The 22030-nt window shown below is 38.2% G+C and overlaps 1 protein-coding gene and 1 pseudogene across 1 annotated transcript in view; one reads left to right on the top strand and one right to left on the bottom strand.

The window, feature by feature from the left end:
- CFAP161 (cilia and flagella associated protein 161) overlaps positions 1 to 22030 on the top strand; it is a 50295-nt gene that overhangs the window by 13546 nt on the left and 14719 nt on the right. The gene's annotated exons all lie outside the window — the stretch shown is intronic.
- LOC129013881 (acidic leucine-rich nuclear phosphoprotein 32 family member B-like) lies at positions 5175 to 22027 on the bottom strand (annotated as a pseudogene).

The raw sequence follows: 22030 nt of genomic DNA on the forward strand, positions 1-22030 counted from the left end.
TTTTTATGAGCTTAAAAGTAAAATTAAAACGTATAATTTTGAGGTTACATGTAGGTATAATAAAACTATATAAAAAGAAAAGCAAGCGGATAATGAACACAGGATTTAGGAGATGGTTACCTTGGCTGGGGGTAGGGAGGGATGGGGAATGAAAGACTCTTATATTTAGATGTAGATTATTATCAAGATCTTAGCTTTTATTTTGGGGTTATGGGTTTTCAAGTGCTTATTACATTATTTAAAATAACTGGCTAAATAACTAGAGGACCACTGCTGAGAGTGTGTCATAATCCAATTTAATGTACCTGAGACCCTAAAATAAATACATAAATCATAAAAAAGAAAACAATAGCAAATTAAGTTTTCTAGTATATAGCTAGTTTATGTCAAAATAATAATACTTATAAGGCGAGGGGAGTGGTGGCCTGATTTTAAGGGGATATTTATTGCTAAGTAAAACTGAGTAAATTGCACAGCAACCAATAATGTATGAGTGCATTTCTGTTTTAATTTTGGCTTTGAGAGTTTTTGAGGAATGTAAATTTAAAACTATATAATCACATGTAAAATGAATATTTTATGATAAAAAGAGTAAAAAGTAATAAAAAGATAATTTAAAAAATCCCTGCATATTTGTTTATTATTTTATTATCACCTGGCTTTTAAATCCATCTGTGTTGTAAGTTGTGAAATGATTCTTTATGTTACTTTGTTTATCTTGTTAAGATTCATTTGGGGAGTCAAGGGACTCTGCTCATGCCCAAGTCTGTGCCCTCTAATGAGTAACACCAGAGACTGCACAGTGTCCAGGAAATAGACTTCAACAAACTAGTCTAGCCAAGGTCACTGGAGTGTTTTCCAACACTAACAACCAATTATGGATTCTCCAGACACCAACTGGGTGTCCAACAATTAAATTCCATTCTGACATTAACTACCTGGAGTTAGTGTCAGATTTCACAGGCTAAAAGGTTCGGTTTTACAAGACTGCCTTCACTTCAGATGCCAAGTGCAAGTCCTGGGCCACCCATACTTCTGGCTGTAAAATCAGGAGTTCCCATGACCCCCTCCTCAAGTTCAATTATTAGCTAGAATGACTCATAGAGCCAGGAAAGCACTCTGTGTTTACTGATTTATTACAAAGGATGTTATAAAGGATGCAACTCAGGAACAGCCAAATGGAAGAGATGCATAGGGTAAGGAGTGAGGAAAGGGGTGCAGAGCTTCCATGACTTTTCTGGGTGCCACCTTCCAAGCACCTCGATGTGTTCACCAGCCCAGAAGCACATCAACATTTATTGTTCAAGAGTTCTCTCAGAGCTTAATCTCCAGCCCCTCACCTTTCTTCTTGGAGGTGGGTCAGTGGAGCTAAAAGTCTCCACTCTCGAATCACTTGGTCCTTCTGGTGGCAGTCCCATCACGAGGCTATCTAAGGGCTCCACCCTAAGTTACCTTATTAGTATAAATTCAGTGTGATCAGAAGGAGCTTATTATGAATTACAAAAGACATTCTCATCATTCAGGAAATTCCAAGGGTTTTAGGAGCTCTGTGCCAAGAACAAAGAACAAAAACCAAATATGTTTCTTATAATACCACAGTTGCCAAACAAATATACTAGCAAACAAGAAAACAAAAACAATGAGCCCTGGGCATGGAGAAACAATAGACAGAGTTGCTACGACATACAGGCATACCTCAGAGATAACGCGGGTTTGTTTCCAGACTGCTGCACTAAAGCATATATTGCATTAAAGTGAGTCACATAAATTTTTGTTTTCCCAGTGCATATAAACATTTATGCTTACACTATACTGTGGTCTATTAAGTGTTCAATGGCTTTATGTCTAAAAAACGTACATATCTTAATTTAAAAATAGTTTACTGCTAAAAAATGCTTAGAGCCATCTGGGCTTTCAGTGAGTTGTATTCTTTATGATGGTGGAGGATCTTGCCTTGCTATTGATGGCTGCTGACTGATGAGGGTGGGGGTTGATTAGGGTGGCTATGGCAATTTCTTAAAATAACACAACAATGAAGTTTGCCACATTGATTGACTCTTCTTTCACATGTCAATCTAAACAGAGAGAGGCTCTCTGAAAGAAAAGATATATGTTTGGGGATAGAACATTGCAATGGGAATATGCATGTCATAGTAAACTAAGTGTATATTCACGGAGGTAGAGGAAGACAAGGGTTTTTTTGTTTGTTTGTTTGTTTTGAGACGGAGTCTCCCTCTGTCGCCCAGGCTGGAGTGCAGTGACGCGATCTCGGCTCACTGCAAGCTCCGCCTCCCGGGTTCACGTCATTCTCCTGCCTCAGCCTCCCGAGTAGCTGGGACTACAGGCGCCCGCCACCACACCCAGCTAATTTTTTGTATTTTTAGTAGAGACAGGGTTTCACCATGTTGGTCAGGATGGTCTCTGTCTCCTGACCTTGTGATCTGCCCGCCTCGGCCTCCCAAAGTGCTAGGATTATAGGCGCAAGCGTTTTTAAAATAAAAAAAAATGAGGATTGCATAATTGTTTTGAAACAATTATCCTTGGCTACAAAGATCAATAACAAGGGTGATGCCCAGTCCAAGGTGGAACAGGCAGTTGTTGGGAAGATGTTTTTGCAGAAGGATTTTTTGTATAACTTTGTGATGACTTTTGTGCAAGGTTGTGGTTTGTGCAGTCTTTTTTGTTATCAGGCATACAAGCATGAAAACTCTTCATGGCCTTCTCTGGCTCTACTTGTCAGGGAATTTTTTTTTGTTTTTTTTTTTTTTAGCATTAGCGACTCCATTTTGATTCTGATAACTTTCACATTTCCCGTTTTTGATCAATATCTTTTTCCAAAAGCATTACTGATCAATCAACCCATAGTTAGGTTTTGATGTCTCTCGATGCTGGGATGAACCTGTTCCAGTGGCTGGTCTTGTGTCACACTGGGAGCAGTGGAGGGGGGTAATTAATGACTAGTAGTCAGTGTCAAAACCCTTTTAGCTACATTTGCGTAACAAGGAAGGTTGCAGGAAGTGGCTTTAAGTCAAGTCTACTAGAATCCATGACTAAGCTCAATTTTGCAATTATGTCAAAGTGCTGAGCCAGCATTATTTCGTACTTCGGCAAACATTTAATAAATAACAGATCCAAAGTTTAAAAAGGGAAAATACAAAGTAAAAGTTAATAATTATATGACAAAATTCTAGTTTGCATAATGGTTTTCAGCTAGAACCTAGGCTTTTGTTTTTCGTTTGTTTTGAGACAGGGCTCGCTCTGTCACTGCAGCCAGAGTGCAGTGGAGTCGTTGCCTCTCACTGCAACCTCAGTCTCTCAAGCTCAAGTGATCCTCTTATGGTCAGCCTCCCAAGCAGCTGGGACTATAGCAGGTACCACCGTACCTAGCTAATTATACTTTTTTTTTTTTTTTAACAGAGACAGGGTTTCACTATGTTGCCCACGCTGATTGCGAGCTCCTGGGCTCAAGCAATACTCCCACCTCAACCAGAATCTAGGCTTAAAGACAATTAATTGAATAAATCAAATGACTATAGGGAATTAAGTGAGACCTGTTGTAACCATGTGGCCTGTTTTCTTATGTTGTAAACATGGGTCTGAACTTTTCCAGAGAAGAATGTGTCTAGGTACAGAATGTAGTATTACAACAGTACAGACATTTTCTTATTTAACCCGTGGTTACTAAAGGATTTCTTAGGGTAGGTTCTGTTAGGTTACCAGCTATTAACTGTGAAATTTTGGTTACACTATTTCACTTGCCAAGTGAAAAAGGTAACATTAAGGGAGGTAAAAGTCTCATTATGTTATGGAGTCATTTCTTTTTTAAAAATTTTATTTTATTAAAAACCAATTTTTTGAGATGGATTCTTGCTCCGTTGCCCAGGCTAGAGTGCAGTGGCACAATCTTGGCTCACTGCAGCCTCCGCCTCCTGGGTTCAAGCGATTCTCCTGCCTCAGTCCCCCAAGTAACTGGGACTACAGGTGCACGCCACCATGCCCAGCTAATTTTTTTAGTATTTTTGGTAGAGACGGGGTTTCACGATGTTGGTCAGGCTGGTCTCAAACTCCTCACCTCTCAGCTGATCCACCCGCCTCAGCCTCCCAAAGTGCTGGGATTACAGGCATGAGTCACTGCACCTGGCCTGGAGTCTTATTTGAACATCTTGGGAAAAGCTGTTTATGGTGTGAAAACATCAACTTTTTCTCCTGGTTTGTAGTGTGAGCATCTCTGGTCATGACATTGGGTGGCTTGGTGAGTTTTTTGTGTGATTCATACACTGAGCATGAGGCTTGTTTCTTAAAATCTGTCTAGTTTCAGCTTGCAGGGCTTTAGGAATAGGGCAACCTTTGTTTTTAGTTGGAGAGTTGTAGCCAAATATTAGAGAAAATTAGGAGAATTCAGGGTCTAGTCTAGTCTACAGGTAGATAATGAGAACTTGAAAACAATTCACAAGGTTGCAATCCAATACAGATGGCTTATAGTGTTGTTTTTGGAAAACTAACTTTTTCTCTCTGCATTGATCACTTAGGAATCTCATATTTGAAAACCTTTTGTGGCTAGGAATCCATAGGAAGGCAGACTTTAGATTTTACATACAGTTTTAAGGTTCTTGGACCTGCCAGGAAGTGACAATTTTTCCTCACTGTGAGGCTGGGAACTCTGGAAGCCAGGCATTTTCTGCACATTCTTAAATATGATATTTTAGTCAAAATCTTGGCAATATAACCAATGTTTCCAATTGTATCATACTTATAAAGAGATTATACATATATATAATATACACATATATATTGAATGTTAAGATTTTATTTTCAAAGCTTTTTTGTTGTACAGAAAGTAAAAATGCTGTCGCAATCTCAGTGTAATTGGTAGCCAGAGATGGTTGACTTACCAATCACAGCTATCCACACTACAGCAAGAGTCTCACACAAAAAGCTAACAATGCTTACAATTTTGTTGGAGTGAAGTCCCTAAGCTCGGTGGTAGATTACCAAGAAGGACTAAATGGAGGAAGGCAGAATGTCACAGAACCTATTCTTTGGCTCTTTGGGTGGGTGGATGTCCTGGGGTTTGTATCACAGCTACTTTTTTTTTTTTTTTTTAAACAGCTACCAAATCCATGAATAGTCCAAACAATACTGAACAGTTCTGTTTCTGCAGGTGGTCTGGGGTCTTAACCATCTTCTTCATCATCTGTTTCTCTCTTCCTGTTTTCACCTTTTCCGCTTTCTTCCTCCTCTTCATCCTCGTCTTCATCCTCATCCATCTTCATCTTCATCAAGTCCAAATTCTTCTTCCTCCTTACTGACTTCATCTTTGTCATCATCCCCTTCTACATCTTCGTCTTCATCCAACTACTCTTCTTCACCATCCTCATTCTCCTCGTCTTTCTCACCTTCTCCTTTTTCATCCTCCTCCTCTTTATCCACACCATCCACCTGGGCATCTGAGTCAGGGGCTTCCTCGTCCTCTGGGTCATAGGTATCCAAGTAGGTCAGCTGGGGCAGGAGCTTGAAGACACTCTCTTGGTAGTCATTCAGGTTAATAACCTCACAGTTAAAGAGGTCCAGGCTTTTTAGACATTCTAACTTTTTCAAAGGTTCCAAGGTGCTGATATCTTTCAGTTTTTTTCTGCTTAAGTTTAAACGTGTGAGATTTGGAAGTTTTTCTGCAAACATATTCAGACCTCCAAAGATTCTATTTTCACTGAGTACAAACTTTTTCAATTTAGGCAGCTTGGGGAGATTTGAAATTGAAATCAAACCTACATTTATTAAACGGAGGAACTCTAAGTTCACAAATTCAGCTGTTAAGCTCTCAATTTTCCAGTCATTTGATTTGCAGTTGTCCAAGACATGTTCTCGAACCCTCTTTAAACACTCTTACATCTCACTTGAAAAACGTCGAGCACACCAGGTAAACCTGATGGACGAATTCCCACAAGTTCGCGGCTTGTTAACCACAGCCACCTGAGGGCAGGAAACCCGGCTGCTTGCGGGACCCGAGTGGGGTGGGAGGCCACGCGGGGCCGCCCTCAGCGGGAAAGCCACTCACCCACTGGGGCGTCCGCCCGCAGCGCCACCTGGCCCCGCGCCAGTCCGCGGGGGGCTCGCCGTGGCGGGCAGTCGCGCTAAACCCGGGAGACCAAACGGATGATTCCTCCAGGCCGGACCAGCGCACACGCAGCCGCGCCGCACGAGGGCCGCACCGGGCTGTACTCTAGCGAGGCCAGAGGCTGCACGACCCGCCAGCGGAGCCTAGCTGAGGCCCGCCCCAAACCACCCAAGAGAGAATGTATTTTTATTGAACTTATATAAATAAAAATACTCGTGAATAGCTTCTGAATTTTGGAAGAATCAGGTAGGGAGAAGAAGCAATTGCTTCTATTTTTGTATACGTTACCAAATTATTATAAACTATAGATAGCTTATGAGATAAAATTTCCTGAAATCTGGAAAACATTTAAGTAAAGAACCAATAAGGTTTTAAATAAGAGTCGTCAGAACATTACTTTTATCAATTGCTTAGTTTCATGTATTTGTTTTGCTTGATGTTAATTAGCAGTTTTATGAACCCATTGGTTTTTTAATTAGGGCTCTGGAAATTTTTATGGAGTCCATTGATCGTAAAGTTACCAGATATCTGTTAGAGTGTTTTCCATGAAAAGCAATTTTAGACTATAGCTGATTGCAAATACTTTTAAAGAAGCATTCAAAACATAATTATAGATGACAAAAACTTAGAATAGCCATGATTAAAATCTGATGAAAGTTCTCAGTTGGCAAAGAAATTGATTTATTTCTACTACATGCAGTATTTTAAGATAACAACCAGAATCATGACTGACAGTGTCACATCAGAACTTTTATAAATTTTTATAATCTTTTATAAATTTTATATTATCATTAGAATACTCATATTAATAAGATAGCCAGACAAATACAGCTTTAGAAAACCTTCAACATAGCAATAAAATTATGACTTTTAATAAATTAACAGATTTTAATAATGTTATATAATTTTTGAAACTTTATATTAATAGCATACCCATAATTGTAACTGAAAGAAGATCCAGCACCACTTACCATTTGGCAATGCCTCCCATACAATTTACCTAAGTCTAATCATTCAGTATCTCTACAAGATGAGAGAGACATTTTTTGGGGCTCTCTGGAGGCCCACCCAGAAAATCTCAGTTAATTTTAGGTCAAAAAGAGATAATTTAGAATATTGATTCTGGGGAAACCTGCCAAAGATATTAAAAGGTTCAAAACAATTGATCAAAACAGAATCACAGGCCCCAGCCCCCATGGTGGTTCATGCTTGTAATCCCAACATTTTGGGTGGTCAGTGCAGAGGCCAGAAGTTCAACACCAGCCTGGGCAACATAGCAAGATCTTGTCTTTATAAAAAATTTAAAAAAATAAAAATAATTTTAAAAAACAGAATCACCAGTCACTATAAAATAAGTTATTATCCAGAGTGATAAAAGGCTCAAAAGCAGTACAGAAAGTTGCATGGATATTAAAACCTTAACCTCTTTAAAGCCCAGTTTTCCTAAATAATAAAAAACTTAATAAAGACAATGCAGGTATTATCTTCATAAAATGTAAAAAATATATATTTTTAAGGCCAGTTACCAAAAAGGTAAAGAAAAATCTCCTGTAGTGTGATTGCTCTTCCTTAGGTGAAGCCCATTTAGATAACCTGGAACTCAAATTAATCAGACTCATGAAGGGTATATCCTGGATTATGACTGTATGCTATGTTATAGAGGAATGTAAACAAGAAAACTAGTACCTTGACCAGGAGAATGCATGGCTCTTAGTAATAGCATGACAAGTTTCCTGGTTACATGGAACAATTCAGACACATCAAGAAAAGCCAAGGGTACAGAATCAAATTATATTGGAGGAAAATATTGCTTTTCTAGACCTCCAAAAGAAAATGTCAGCATCAGGTTGTAACAACAGAGTTAAAACTGAAAAAAATGTTACAGCAGTTGGCCAGGCCCAGTGGTTCCCACCTGTAATCCCAGAATTCTGGAACACTGAGGTTGGAGGATCACTTGAGGCCAGGAGTTCAAGACCAGCTCTGGCAACATAGTGAGACCTCGTCTCCACACACACACACACACACAAGTTACAGTAGTTGACAAAAAGGTTGAAGGAGAGAGTTATCACCAGAGCCAAGCAAAAAGATACACCCTTTCACAGGAAGAAAGAGCAGAAGGCAGTAATGAATGTCCTACAAATCATATGCAGTGAGGTACAGCAAAAGTTGAACTTATATAAGTCTGAGAAGTTTCAAAAAGGAAAATTTTACCTCAAAAAATGAAGTTACCATTCTGAATGAAAAACACAGCATTTTCCAACCTAAAACTAGATAAACTAATTAGATATCTGGATGAAATAGAAACTGTCTGTAGTTTAGAAGATGGCTATTAAAGAAACAGGTTTCAGAATTAAAAATCGAAACCTCTTGCAATTCTACTAAGAGTAAATCAATACTTTAAGAAAATCTTGTTTTTACATGGAGAACCACATTTTAACATTTTGGATTAATGCATTTTTAAGGTCCAAGTTCAATCTTTAGAAAAACTTTTAAATAATTTCCTTCAATTATAGCCAATTTGATCACACAAACAATTCCTTCTATAAATTATTTTTGATGAACTTACTGCAACCTACTCAGACCACTGATGACATACTTGGGCTTTCTGCATTTTCCTATACTTCCTCTATCTTAAATAACCAATTATTTTACTTTAGGACAAAATTTACCACGCCAGATTCTTTCTTATTCAAAATTATTCTCTTTTTCATGTTTTTTACCAAAAACATATTTTCATATTTTCTTTACATTTCTATCTCCTACTTGCTGGTTCCATTTTATTTTATTTCTATTTCCTTCCTAAATCTGTATTTTAAAACAACCTTCAAATAACCTCTGAATTAGACAAAATTACTCTTTCTTTCTCAACAAAGAGCATATTTGTGTACTTTTCTTATAATTTTTTTCATCAAAAACATATCTGACTTTTTTGGTATATTTTAAATACAAAGTTATATATATATTAATTAGAATGTTTAACTCTTAGCAACCTTAAATTTTTAGCAAAAACCTGGGAAGCAAGAAATCTTGACTTGTCTGTTACATATCAGCATTTTAGAGATCAGAACTATTTTATAAGTTTTAGAAATATGTTTCCCCATAACATATTTTTTTTAACTTTTAAGTTCAGGGGTACACATGCAGGATGTGCAGATTTGTTACATAGGTAAACATGTGTCATGGGGGTTTGTTGTATAGACTGTTCATCACCCAGGTATTAAGCCTAGTATTCATTAGTTATTTTTCCTGATTCTCTCCCTCCTCCCACCTTCCACCTTCTGAAAGGCCCCAGTGTGCGTTGTTCCCTTCTATGTGTCCATGTGTTCTCATCATTTAGCTCCCGCTTATAAGTGAGAACATGTGGTATTTGGTTTTCTGTTCCTGCATTAGTTTGCTAAGGATAATGGCCTCCAGCTCCACCCATGTCCCTGCAGAGGATGTGATCTGATTCTTTTTATGGCTGCGTAGTATTCCACTGTGTGTATGTACCACCTTTTCTTTATCCAGTCTATCACTGATGGGCACTTAAGTAGATTCCATGTCTTTGCTATTGTGAATAGTGCTGTAATGAACATACACGTGCATGTGTCTTTATAATAGAATGATTTCTATTCGTTTGAGTGTACCCAGCAATGGGATTGTTGGGTCAAATGGTATTTCTATCTTTAGGTCTTTGAGGAATGGCCACACTGCCTTCCACAATGGTCGAACTAGTTTGCAATCCCACCAACAGTATAAAAGCATTCCTTTTTCTCTACAACCTCACCAGCATCTGCTATTTTTTGACTTTTTAATAATAGCCATTCTGACTGGTATGCGATGTTATCTCATTGTGGTGTTGATTTGCATTTCTCTAATGATCAGTGATATTGATTTTTTTCTTTCTTTCTTTCTTTTTTTTTTTTTTCAAGATGGAATTTCACTCTTGTTGCCCAGGCTAGAGTGCAGTGGTATGATCTCGGCTTACTACAACCTCTGCCTGCCGGGTTCAAGCAATTCACCTGCCTTAGCCTCCCTTGTAGCTGGGATTAGAGGCACGCACCACCATACCCAGCTATTTTTTGTATTTTTAATAGAGACAGGGTTTCACTATGTTGGCTAGGCTGGTCTCGAACTCCTGACCTCAAGGGATCTGCCTGCCTCACCCTCCCAAAGTGCTGGGATTACAGGTATGAGCCACCGTGCCTGGCCAATGTTGATGTTTTTTCGTATGATTGTTGGCCTGATGTATATCTTCTTTTGATAAGTGTCTGCTCATGTCTTTTGCCCACTTTTTAATGGGGTTTTTTTTTTCTTGTAAGTTCTCAATTAAGTTCCTTATAGATGCTGGATATTAGACCTCTTGGATTCATAGTTTGCAAAATTTTTTCCCCATTCCATAGGTTGTCTGTTTACTCTGTTGATAGTTTCTTTTGCTGTGAAGAGCTTTTTAGTTTAATTAGATCCCACTTGTCAATTTTTACTTTTGTTGCAATTGCTTTTGGCATCTTCATCCTGAAATCTTTGCCCATGCCAATGTCCTGAATGGTATTACCTCATTTTTCTTCTAGGATATTTATAGTTTTGGGTTTTACATTTAAGTCTTTAATCCATCTTGAGTTAATTTTTGTATATGGTGTGAGGAAGGGGTCTATTTTCAATCTTTCGCATATGGCTAGCCAGTTAGTTATCCCAGTATCATTTATTAAATGGGCAACCCCCATTGCTTGTTTTTGTCAGGTTTGTTGAAGATCAGATAGTTGTAGGTGTGTGGTCTTATTTCTGGGTTCTCTCTTCTGTTCCATTGGTCCATGTGTCTGTTTTTGTACCAGTATCATGCGGTTTTGGTCACTGTAGCCTTGTAGAATAGTTTGAAGTTGGGTAGTATGATGCCTCCATCTTTGTTCTTTGTGCCTAGGGTTGCCTTGGCTATTCGGGCTCTTTTTTGGTTTCATATGAATTTTAAAATAGTTTTTTTCTAGTTCTATGAAGAATGTCAATGGTAGTTTAATGGGAAAAACATTGACAAACTGCTTTAGGCAGTATGGCCATTTTGATGACATTGATTCTTCTTACCCATGAGCATAGAATGTTTTTCCATTTGTTGTGTCATCTCTGATTTTTTTTGAGCAGTGGTTTGTAGTTCTCCTTGTCGAGATCCTTCACTTCTCTCATTAGCTGTATTCCTAAGTATTTTATTCTTTTTGTGGCAATTGTGAATGAGATTGTCTTCTTGATTTGGCTCTCAGGTTGACTGTTGTTGGTATATAGGAATGCTAGCAATTTTTGCACATTGATTTTGTATCCTGAGACTTTGCTGAAGTTGATTATAAGCTTAAGAGGGTTTTGGGCTGAGACGATGGGGTTTTCTAGATGTAGGATCATGTCATCTACAAACAGGGGTAGTTTGACTTTCTTTCTTCCTATTTGAATGCTTTTTATTTCTTTCTCTTGCCTGATTGCTGTGGCCAGAACTTCCAATACTACATTGAATAGCAGTGGTGAGAGAGGACATCCTTGTCTTGTGCCAGTTTTCAAGAGGAAGGCTTCCAGTATTCCCCATTCAGTATGATATTGGCTGTGGGTTTGTCATATATGGCTCTTATTATTTTGAGGTATGTTCCTTCAGTACCAGGGATATTGAATTTTATTGAAAGCTTTTTCTGCATCTATTGAGATAATCGTGTGGTTTTTGTCTTTAGTTCTGTTTATGTGATGAATCACACTTATTGATTTGCATATGTTGAACCAACATTACATCCTGGGGATGAAGCCTACTTGATCATGGTAGATAAGCCTTTTGATGTGCTGCTGGATTCAGTTTGTCAGTATTTTGTTGAGGATTTTTGCATCGATGTTCACCAAGGATACTGGCATGAAGTTTTCTTTTTTTGTTTTATTTCTGCCGGGTTTTGGTATCAGGGTGATGCTGGCCTCATAGAATGAGTTAGGGAGGAGTCCCTCCTTTCTAATTTTTTGGAATAGTTTCCGTATAAATGGTACCACCTCTTCTTTGTACCTCTGGTAGAATTCAAATGTGAATCCATCTGCTCCTGGGCTTTTTTTGTTTCAAAAGCTAATTACTGCCTCAATTTTGGAACTCATTATTGGTCTATTCAGAGATTCAATTTCTTCCTGGTTGAGTCTTGGGAGGGTGTATGTGTCCAAGAATTTATCCATTTCTTCCAGATTTTCTAGTTTATGTGCACAGAGCTATTTATAATATTCTCTGATGCTTGTTTATATTTCTGTGGGGTCAGTGGTAATATTCCCCTTATCATTTCTGATTGTGCATAACATAATTTTTAATGTATATTAATAGACTCATATACTTTAGTCTTTCTATAAAACTTAAGAAGCCAAGAACAAGCTTATATTTGTGTTTGGCAATTTGTTTCAGTTAAAAATTTTTTTTTATTTGGAAATGACCCAGGCATAGATACCAGAGTATCTATTATTTAATTTAACATAACGTAACTTTAAGATTTCCAATTACAGAAAAATTTATTTAAAAGTGAAAAAGAAAAAACCATAAAAAGTTCATTTATAAGCATTTATTTGATTTACATTTACTTGATTTTTTTAAAAACAGTTTACCTAGACTACTTATGAGAATTGAAAAGTAGACAAAGCCCATCACCATTTCAAGTTATTTCCCTATTAATCATTTTAATAGCCTGTATTAGGTATTTAAGTACAAACCTTAAAGTTAAATATATGAATATGTTGCTGGTAAATATTCAGCAAAATGTATCAGAAGATACATCTGTTTTCATTAAACTGACAATATTAAAGTCTTATTTGTCAGGAAATTATCCAAACAGATAATTCTGTTTTAGTCTGGATTTATAGTTTTGTAACCTTTGTGTCAAACCCCGATTCCTTAAAACATCTAGCAAAGACAATATAAAACTGACCAGTAAACTTAAGCAAAAATGCATACTGACAATTTTGAAGACATTTTTATTTTATCAGTAATTTAAAAACCAGTTTATTTACTAAAGATTTACTTTCGTCATGTGAACTAAAAGGTATCTGAGTTAATGGCTATATACATATTATATTTTATATGAGTACTCATTTATCGTTAGAGGATTTCTGACCGACATCAGATTTTACTATGTAAACACAGCATACAACATGATAAATGTACATATCCATAACACATCTAAACACATATACACACTCAAATAAAAATCTTATAGCTTTCATTTTAGTATTATAGTCATGAGATAGTATTACAACTCATTGTTTTTTTGTTTGTTTGTTTTTGTTTTTGTTTTTTTTTTGAGATGGAGTCTCACTCTGTTGCCCAGGCTGGAGTGCAGTGGCACAATCTCAGCTCACTGCAACCTCCGTCTCCTGGGTTCAAGTGATTCTCCTGCCTCAGCCTCCGGAGTAGCTGGGATTACAGATGCGCATCACCATGCCCAGCTAAGTTTTGTATTTTTAGTAGAGCTGGGGTTTCACCATGTTGGCAGGCTGGTCTCAAACTCCTGACCTCAGGTGATCCACCCAGCTCAGCCTCCCAAAGTCCTGGGATTACAGAAGTGAGCCACCATGCCTGGCCAACTCACTGGTGTATAAAAGAAAGTGAGATCCAAATTATATTTCTAACAAAATTGAGATTTGTTCACATTGCTAAACTTTATTTGCCCTGATAGGTAATTGAATGAAGGCTGAAGATCAAAATTTTGGGTAAATCAGTTTCCATGTCAGTTTGATTTTGAAAAACTTCCTTCATCTTATTTTTTTTAGCTTCAAGTGAGTTCAAGTTTAAAATTTCAATATTTACATTTTATCTAGGATTGGCTGAATTGTATAAGAAAAATGAAATCTCCAGGTAGCCTTGAACAAGTAACAAATCTATTTGCTGATCTGGTTTACTTCATTAACAAATGTGGGCAGAGAAGAATTTAAGCAGTTTATTTTTCTCTTTTTCTCCTCTTTTTCCTTTTGGCCTCAGTGTAGCCAAAAAGTAAAATTTTTATGCTGGACAGAGATACCTTACATTATTGCTCTGAGCTCAAGATTTTGACCTGTTTGATCTGAGAGCCTAATTTTTAGAAATATTTATCTATTTCTTTTCACTTTAGATTACTAATTTGTCAGTTAAGTATTTTATCATTGCACACAATTGTTAGGCAAACCTATTTTATATTTCTAAAAGATATCAGGGTTGTTGGTTACCACGGAACTATTGGAATTTGCAAAACAGTTGATTTGAAAGTTCTTAAAGACTTTTAAAAATCTTTGCTTGAATGCCATAAGTGGTGAGTTTTATCTTAACACCAGTGGAAAAGTCAGCAAATTCAAAGTAGGTAGAAAAAAAATAGAGATAGAGAACATGTAAGACTCTCCATTTTAACTCTATAGTTGCAGGTTTTTTGAATAAAGATCGTTTGAACTCTGAATTTTCCTTGATGGAATTTGCCTATCAGTTTGAAAATGTACACAAGAACAGGCCATAATATGTAGCTGGCTGGAGTCCCAGAAAACCTGGCATGTCTTAATGTTTGTGAATCCCATTCTGTTTCTTATTAATCTCTCAAGAGCAAGGAAAATCCAAAAATCATGTCAGAGAACATCAGGAATTTAGACCAGTGTTTTAGATGATGGTGATTGCCCTGTGGCTTTTAATTAGCCATCCTGCACCCACCATCCAGAGTGTTTATTTTTACTCTCAGAAGATTTTCAGAAACAAGTAAGGGAAACAGTCAAACAAAAGCAAAAAAACCCAGATGAGAATGCTCACAAACACTTTAACCTAGGCGTGCAGATCACACAAAATATTAAACTAGGTATTCAAGCTAGACCAAAAGTAAATTTACCAGAAGATATGCCTCAGAGACAGAATGTAAATTCTGTGGAAACCAAGAGTACTCAATCTGGAAAAAAACATTTGTCTTTATACCAGAAAGGACATATCAGAAAAGACAAAAAGTCTTTTTTTCATCCCAAGAATGATGTATTTTTTTGTTGTTGTTAAGGCAGGCTTATCTAAACCAGATCCCAAATAGTATTTAAAAAACCTGTACCAAAAGAAGAGGGGCTCAACCTGAGAGAAAACTCACCAGGGCAGAAAAGATGAGCCATGGAAGCAGAGCTCAAAGGACTGAAGTGAGTACCACACACTGGTTGCAAGAATCACTGATTCTTCCCAAGACTGATCTTTTTCAGATCCCACTTTTGACACCATATGTGTCACCCTAAATAATAAATAGAGAGAGGCTCTCTAAAAGAAAAGATACTTATTTGGGGACAGAGCATTGCAATGGGACTATGCATGCCATAGTAAACTATGTGTGTATCTAGGGAGGTAAAGAAAGATAAAGGTTTTTAAAGGAAAAGATTAGGACTATATAGTTGTTTTTAAATAATTTTCCTTGGTTACAAAGATCAATAACAAAGTGACACCAATCCAGGGTTGGATAGGCAAGTGTTGGGTAGATGGCCTTGTAGAAGTATTTTTTGTATAAGGTGGTAATGACCTTTGTATAAGGCTGTGGTTTTTGTAGAATCTTTTCGTTATCAGGCATATAAGTGTGAGAACCCTCTCTTTATGGCCATTCCCAGCTCTATTTGTCAGAATTATCTTAACATTAGTGACTGTTTTAATTCTGACAATTTTCATACATGAAAAATTTCTCGGCCGGGCACGGTGGCTCACGCCTGTAATCCCAGCACTTTGGGAGGCCGAGGCGGACGGATCACAAGGTCAGGAGATCAAGACCATCCTGGCTAACATGGTGAAACCCCGTCTCTACTAAAAATACAAAAAAATTAGCTGGGCATGGTGGCGGGCACCTGTAGTCCCAGCTACTTGGGAGGCTGAGGCAGGAGAATGGCGTGAACCCAGAAGGCGGAGCTTGCAGTGAGCCGAGATCGCACCACTGCACTCCAGGCTGGGTGACAGAGTGAGACTCCGTCTCAAAAAAAAAAAAAATACATTTCTCTGTAGCATGTGATGATGTTTGATAGCATTTCACCCATAGTAGAACTTCTTCTGAAATTGGAGTCAATCCTCTCAAACCCTGCTGCTGCCTTATCAAATAAGTTTATGTAATAGTCTAAATCCTTTGTTGTCATTTCAGCAATGTTCATAGTATCTTCACCAGGAGTAGATTCCACCTCCAGGAACCACTTTACTTGTTCATCCATAAGTAGCAACTCCTCCTCAAGACTGCAGCAACACTGTCACATCTTCAGGCTCCATTTTTAATTCTAGTTTTCTTGTTATATCCGTGACATCTGCAATTACCTCCTCCATTAAAATATTGAACTCCTCAAAGTCATCCATGAGGATTGAAGTCAATTTCTTCCAAACTCTCATTAATGTTGATATTTTGACCTCCTCCCATGAATCACAAATGTTCTTAATGGCATCTAGAATGGCAAATCCTTTCCAGAAAGTTTTCCATTTACTTCACCCAGATTCATCAGAGAAATCACTATCTTTGGCAGCTATGGCCTTAAAAATGTATTTCTTGGCTGGGTGTGGTGGCTTATGCCTATAATCCCAGCACTTTGGCAGGAGAATCGCTTGAAGCCGGGAGGCAGAGGTGAGCCAAGATCATGCCACTGCACTCCAGCCTGGACAACAGAGCAGGACTCTGTCTCAAGAAAAAAAAAAAAAAAAAAGCATTTCTTAAATAATAAGACTTGAAAGTTGAAATTACTTCTTGATCCATGGGCTGGAGAATGGATATTATGTTAGCAATCATTAAAACAATATTATTCTCCTTGTACATCTCCATCAGAGCTCTTGGGTGACTAGGTGCATTTTCAATAAACAGTAATATTTTGAAAGAAATCTTTTTTTTTTTTTTTCTAAGCAGTAGGTCTCAACAGTGGGCTTAAAATAGTCAGTGAACAAAGCTGCAAACAGATGTGCTGTCATCCAGGCTTTCTTCTTCCGGTTATGGAGCACAGGAAAAGTAGATTTAGCATAATTCTTAAGGGACCTAGTGTATTATTCTGTTTTCATGCTGCTGATAAAGACATACCTGAGACTGGGTGATTTATAAAGAAAAAGAGGTTAATGGACTCACAGTTCCACATAGCTGGGGAGGCCTCACAATCATGGTGGAAGGTGAAAGGCACATCTCACATGGTGGCAGACGAGAGAAAAGAGCTAAATTAAAGGGGAAACCTCTTAAAAAACCATCAGATCTCGTGAGACTTATTCACTACCACGAGAACAGTATGGGGAAAACCACCCCCATGATTCAAATATCTGCCACTGGGTCCCTCCCACAACATGTGGGAATTATGGGAGCTACAATTTGAGATGAGATTTGGGTGGGGACACAGCCAAACCATATCACCTAGGATTTTTAGAATAGTAAATGAGCATGTGGTGCGTTACCCACTAACAAGATAATCATCCTGTTCTCTGAAGCTTTGAAGGCAAGCATTGACTTTTTTCTCCATGAAAGTCCTAGATGAAATCTTCTAATGTAAGTCTTTTTTGCCTACATTGAAAATCAGGCATTAACTTTTTTCTCTGTGAAATTCCTAGATGACATCTTCTAATGTAAGGCTTTTTTTGCCTACATTGAAAATCAGGCATTAACTTTTTTCTCTCTGAAAGTCCTAGATGACATCTTCTAATGTAAGGCTTTTTTTTTTTGCCTATATTGAAAATCTGTTGTTTAGTGCAGCCACCTTCATCAATGATCTTAGCCAGATCCTCTGGATAACTTGCTGCAGCCTTTACATCAGCACTTGCTGCTTCACTTTGCAGTTTTATGTTATACAGATGGCTTTTTCCTTAAACCTTCTTTCCTTGAACCAACCTTGGCTAGCTTCAAACTTTTCTTCTATAGTTTCTTCACTTCTCTCAGTCTTTACAGACTTGAAAAGAATTAGAGCTTTGTTCTGGATTAGGCTTCGGCTCAAGGGAATGTGGTGGCTCGTCTGACCTTTTATCTAGACCACTAAAACTTTTTTCATATCAGCAACAGGCTGTTTTACTTTCTTATCATTTGTGTTTTCATTGGAGTAGCACTTTTAATTTCCTTAAAGAACTTCTCCTTTGCATTCACAACTTAGCTAACTGCTTTATGCAAGAGGCCTAGCTTTCAGCCTGTCTTGGCTTTTGACATGTTTTCCTCACTCAGTTTAATCATATCTAGCTTTTTATTTAAGAGACAGACTTGGCTCACGCCTGTAATCCCAGCACTTTGGGAGGCCGAGGCAGGTGGATCACAAGGTCAAGAGAGCAAGACCATCCTGGCTAACATGGTGAAACTCCCTCTCTACTAAAAATACAAAAAATTAGCTGGGTGTGGTGGCATGCGCCTGTAGTCTCAGCTACTTGGGAGGCTGAGGCAGGAGAATCGCTTGAACCTGGGAGGTGGAGGTTGCAGTGAGCCAAGATCGTGCCACTGCACTCCAGCCTGGGCAACAGAGCGAGACTCTATCTCAAAAAAAAACAAAAACAAAAACAAAAAAGAGACAGACATTTGGCTCTTCCTTTCACTCGAACACTTGAACACTTAGTGGCCATTTTAGGGTTATTAATTGTCCTAATTTATATATTGTTGTGTCTCAGGGACTGGGAAGGCCTGAGGAGAGGGAGAGAGATGGGGACATGGCTGGTAGGTGGAGCAGTCAGAACACGTAACATTTATTGATTAGATTTGCTATCTTATATGGCCATGGTTCATGGTGCCCCAAACAACTACAATGGCAACATCAAAAATCACTGATCCCAGATCACCATAATAGATATAATAATAAGAAAGTTTGAAATATCTTGAGCATTACCAAAATGTGACACGGAGACACGAAGTAAGCACATGCTGTTGGAAAAATGGCTCCAACAGACTTGCTTGCTGCAGTCTTGCCAAAAACCTTCAATTTGTAAAAAAAAAATCGATATCTGCAAAGTGCAATAAAGTGAATTGCAATAAAATGATGTATTCCTGTATCTAAAATGTCTAGTTTTCAATAAAAAATCATGAGACCTGCAAAGAAACAGAAAACTGTGACCCACAGACAAAGAAGATAAAAAACAAACAAAAAAGTCAACAGAAACTGCCTTTGACAGAGCCCAGATGTTGGACTTAGCAGACAAATACTTCAAAGCAGCCATTATAAATATGTTAAACTAAGGGATACCATGATTAAAGAATTAAAGGAAGGTATGATGATAGTGTTTCATTATGAAATATAAAATGTCAATAGAGAGAAATTATAAAATATAACCAAATGTAAATTCTGTAGTTGAAAAGTACCATAACCAAAATAAAAAACTCACTAGCGGAATACAGCAGTAAGTTTGAGCCGGCAAAACAAAAATTTGCAAACTTGAAGATAAATCAATAGAAATTATGCAATCTGAAGAACAGAGAGAAAAAAATGAAGAAAAACAAATAGCATCTTGGAGGAATGTAGGATATCAGTAAGTGCATCAATATACACGTGATGGGAGTTTCATAAAGACAGAAGAGAGACAAAAGATCAGAAAAAATATTCCAAACAATAAGGCCTGAAAATTCCCCAAATTTGATGAAAAGAGCATTAATTTACATATTCAGGCAGCTCAAGCAAGATAAAAGAAAAGAGAGCAATATCCAAATATATCTAGTTAAAATGTTAAAAGACAAAGACAAAAAAAAATCTTGGAAGAGCAAGAGTAAGTGTAAGGGAAGCAAAATAAGATTAATAGCTGATTTCTCATCAGAAATAATGGAGGCCATGGCTGGGCACGGTGGCTCATGCCCTTAATCCCAGCACTTTGGAAGGCTGAGGAGGGCCGATCGCTTGAGGTCAGGAATTCAAGACCAGCCTGGCCAACCTGGTAAAACCCCATCTCTACTAAAAATACAAAAATTACCCGGGCATGGTGGCACATGCCTTTAGTCCCAGGTACTCAGGAGGCTGAGGCATGAGAATTGCTTGAACCCGGGAGGCAGAGGTTGCAGTGAGCCAAGATTGTGCCGCTGTACTCCAGCCGAGTTGATAGAGTGAGACTCTGTCTTGGAAGAAAAAGAAATAAGGGAGTCCAGAGGTAGTAGGATGGCATATTTAAAATATTGAAAGAAAGAAAAAAATACTATCAACCAAGAATCATGTATCCGGAAAAAGCATCTTACAAAAATTAAGCAAAAACCAAGAGGATGTGTTGCTAGCAGACCTGATTTATAAGAAATATGAAAGGAAGTTATTCAGGTTGAAAACAACACCAAGCAGTAATTTGTATTCATAGAAAAATATCATAGAGCACCAATAAAGATATTTCTTCTCCTGAGTGATTTAAAGCAATTGTATAAAACACTATGTATAATTGTATTGTTGGGTCTATTATATATAGAAATGTAATATTCTTGTCAAAAATAGCACTAAGGAAGTAGGTGGGAGCAAAGCTGTATCAGTGTAAGGACTTACTGAATGACCCAATCATTAGAACCTTGTTAAAAATGTAGAGACTAGAGCTGCTTTGTTTTATTCTTGATTTTATGAGGAATATGAAAAAAAAGGAAAAACAAACAAACATGACTTTGGAGTCAGAAAGTTTGGATTGAGTCCTTTCTTTGAGCAACTTTTAGCAGTTTGAATTTAGACTGCTAGCTTCTTTGAGTCTCAGTTTCTGAATTTATCAAATGCAGTTAGTGGTATACTGTCTGATCTAACTGCTTTGTCCTATGTGTCCGTCACAAGTATCCTCGAATGTGGTGATATATTGACAGAGCTGGTGGATTCATCAGTATGTGGGAATGTTCCTATTTTTATTCTACACTTCAGCCTGCCAGTTCAAATCCTTCCCAGTTCAGCTCCAAAGCAGCCCCTCTCCCACCACTCAAAGGCCATCCAATTCCCATTCTCACAGTTCCTCAAGGCAGAAAGGATCCTTCAACTCCATGGCCCTTCATCAGCATATATATATATTTTATTATTTTTTTAAATTGGAGATGGGGTCTCACTATGTTGCCCAGGCTGGTCTAGAACTCCTGGGCTCAAGTGATCCTCCTGCCTCGGCTTCCCAAAGTGCTGGATTATAGGCTTGAGCCACCACGCCAGCCCATCAGCACATCTTTAATTGCATTTTTCCACAGTCTTCCTTAAGTAATTAGTTTTCATGAACTATCTTTTCTTTTAGACTGGGTTTGCTGAAGGGAGCGAAGGCTCCTGTCTTCCATTTCAGTCATGTCTTACTAGACACTAAATACAGGTAAATTACTGAATGCATTCAATCAGCATCAAGCCTCCGGTAGTCCTACAGTAACTGGTATCCCTCCCCTCCCCAGAAAATAATATTTTGTTTTATTAATGCTGGCTACAGCAGAGTCTGGTTTTCTTAAGAGTTCTGCAAATCGCAGGTTCGTCCTTTAACTTTGAGACCCAGGGAGGGAGGGAGCAAGGGAGGGAGGGAGGGAGGGAGGATGCTGTCAAGTCCGCAAAAATATGGACAACCTCAGAAACCTATAAACAGAAATATACTAACATGGTATATTTCTTACTTTTAAGGCCCTGAAATTATTAATTCTCCTTTCTTCTTTCTATGCGATTTTGGTTTCCAAATGTCTACATTGAGCAGGTATTGTTTTATGATTAGGGCGAAATTGCTGCTGCTGCTGCTGCTGCTGATTACAAAAAATAGGCTGCAAGCAAGCCGTGCTTCCATTTAAAAGCTCCTCTTTGTTGCCTCGACAAGCAAGGGGTACTCGATAGCACTTTTCGGTTAGATTGTAATAGAAAGAAAGCTTTAAATTTCTCTCTCGGAAGCACTTTGTCAGCCAGGGTTTTCCCTCTCGCCCGCTCTGCAGTTAAGGAAATCTAAGAGGTGGAAGTGGGGCAGGCTGGGGGGCCACAGACAGCCGCTGACCCAGACGCCCCATCTGCCGCCCCAGGGCGAGGCTGCGCGCTGTCACTTATTGGCCAGCAGGGTCCCAGACCTTGACCAATCGCCTGGGGCCGGGTCGTCATGGC

Source organism: Pongo pygmaeus, chromosome 16 (genome assembly GCF_028885625.2).
Source record: "Pongo pygmaeus isolate AG05252 chromosome 16, NHGRI_mPonPyg2-v2.0_pri, whole genome shotgun sequence".
NCBI classification, from domain to species: domain Eukaryota; kingdom Metazoa; phylum Chordata; class Mammalia; order Primates; family Hominidae; genus Pongo; species Pongo pygmaeus.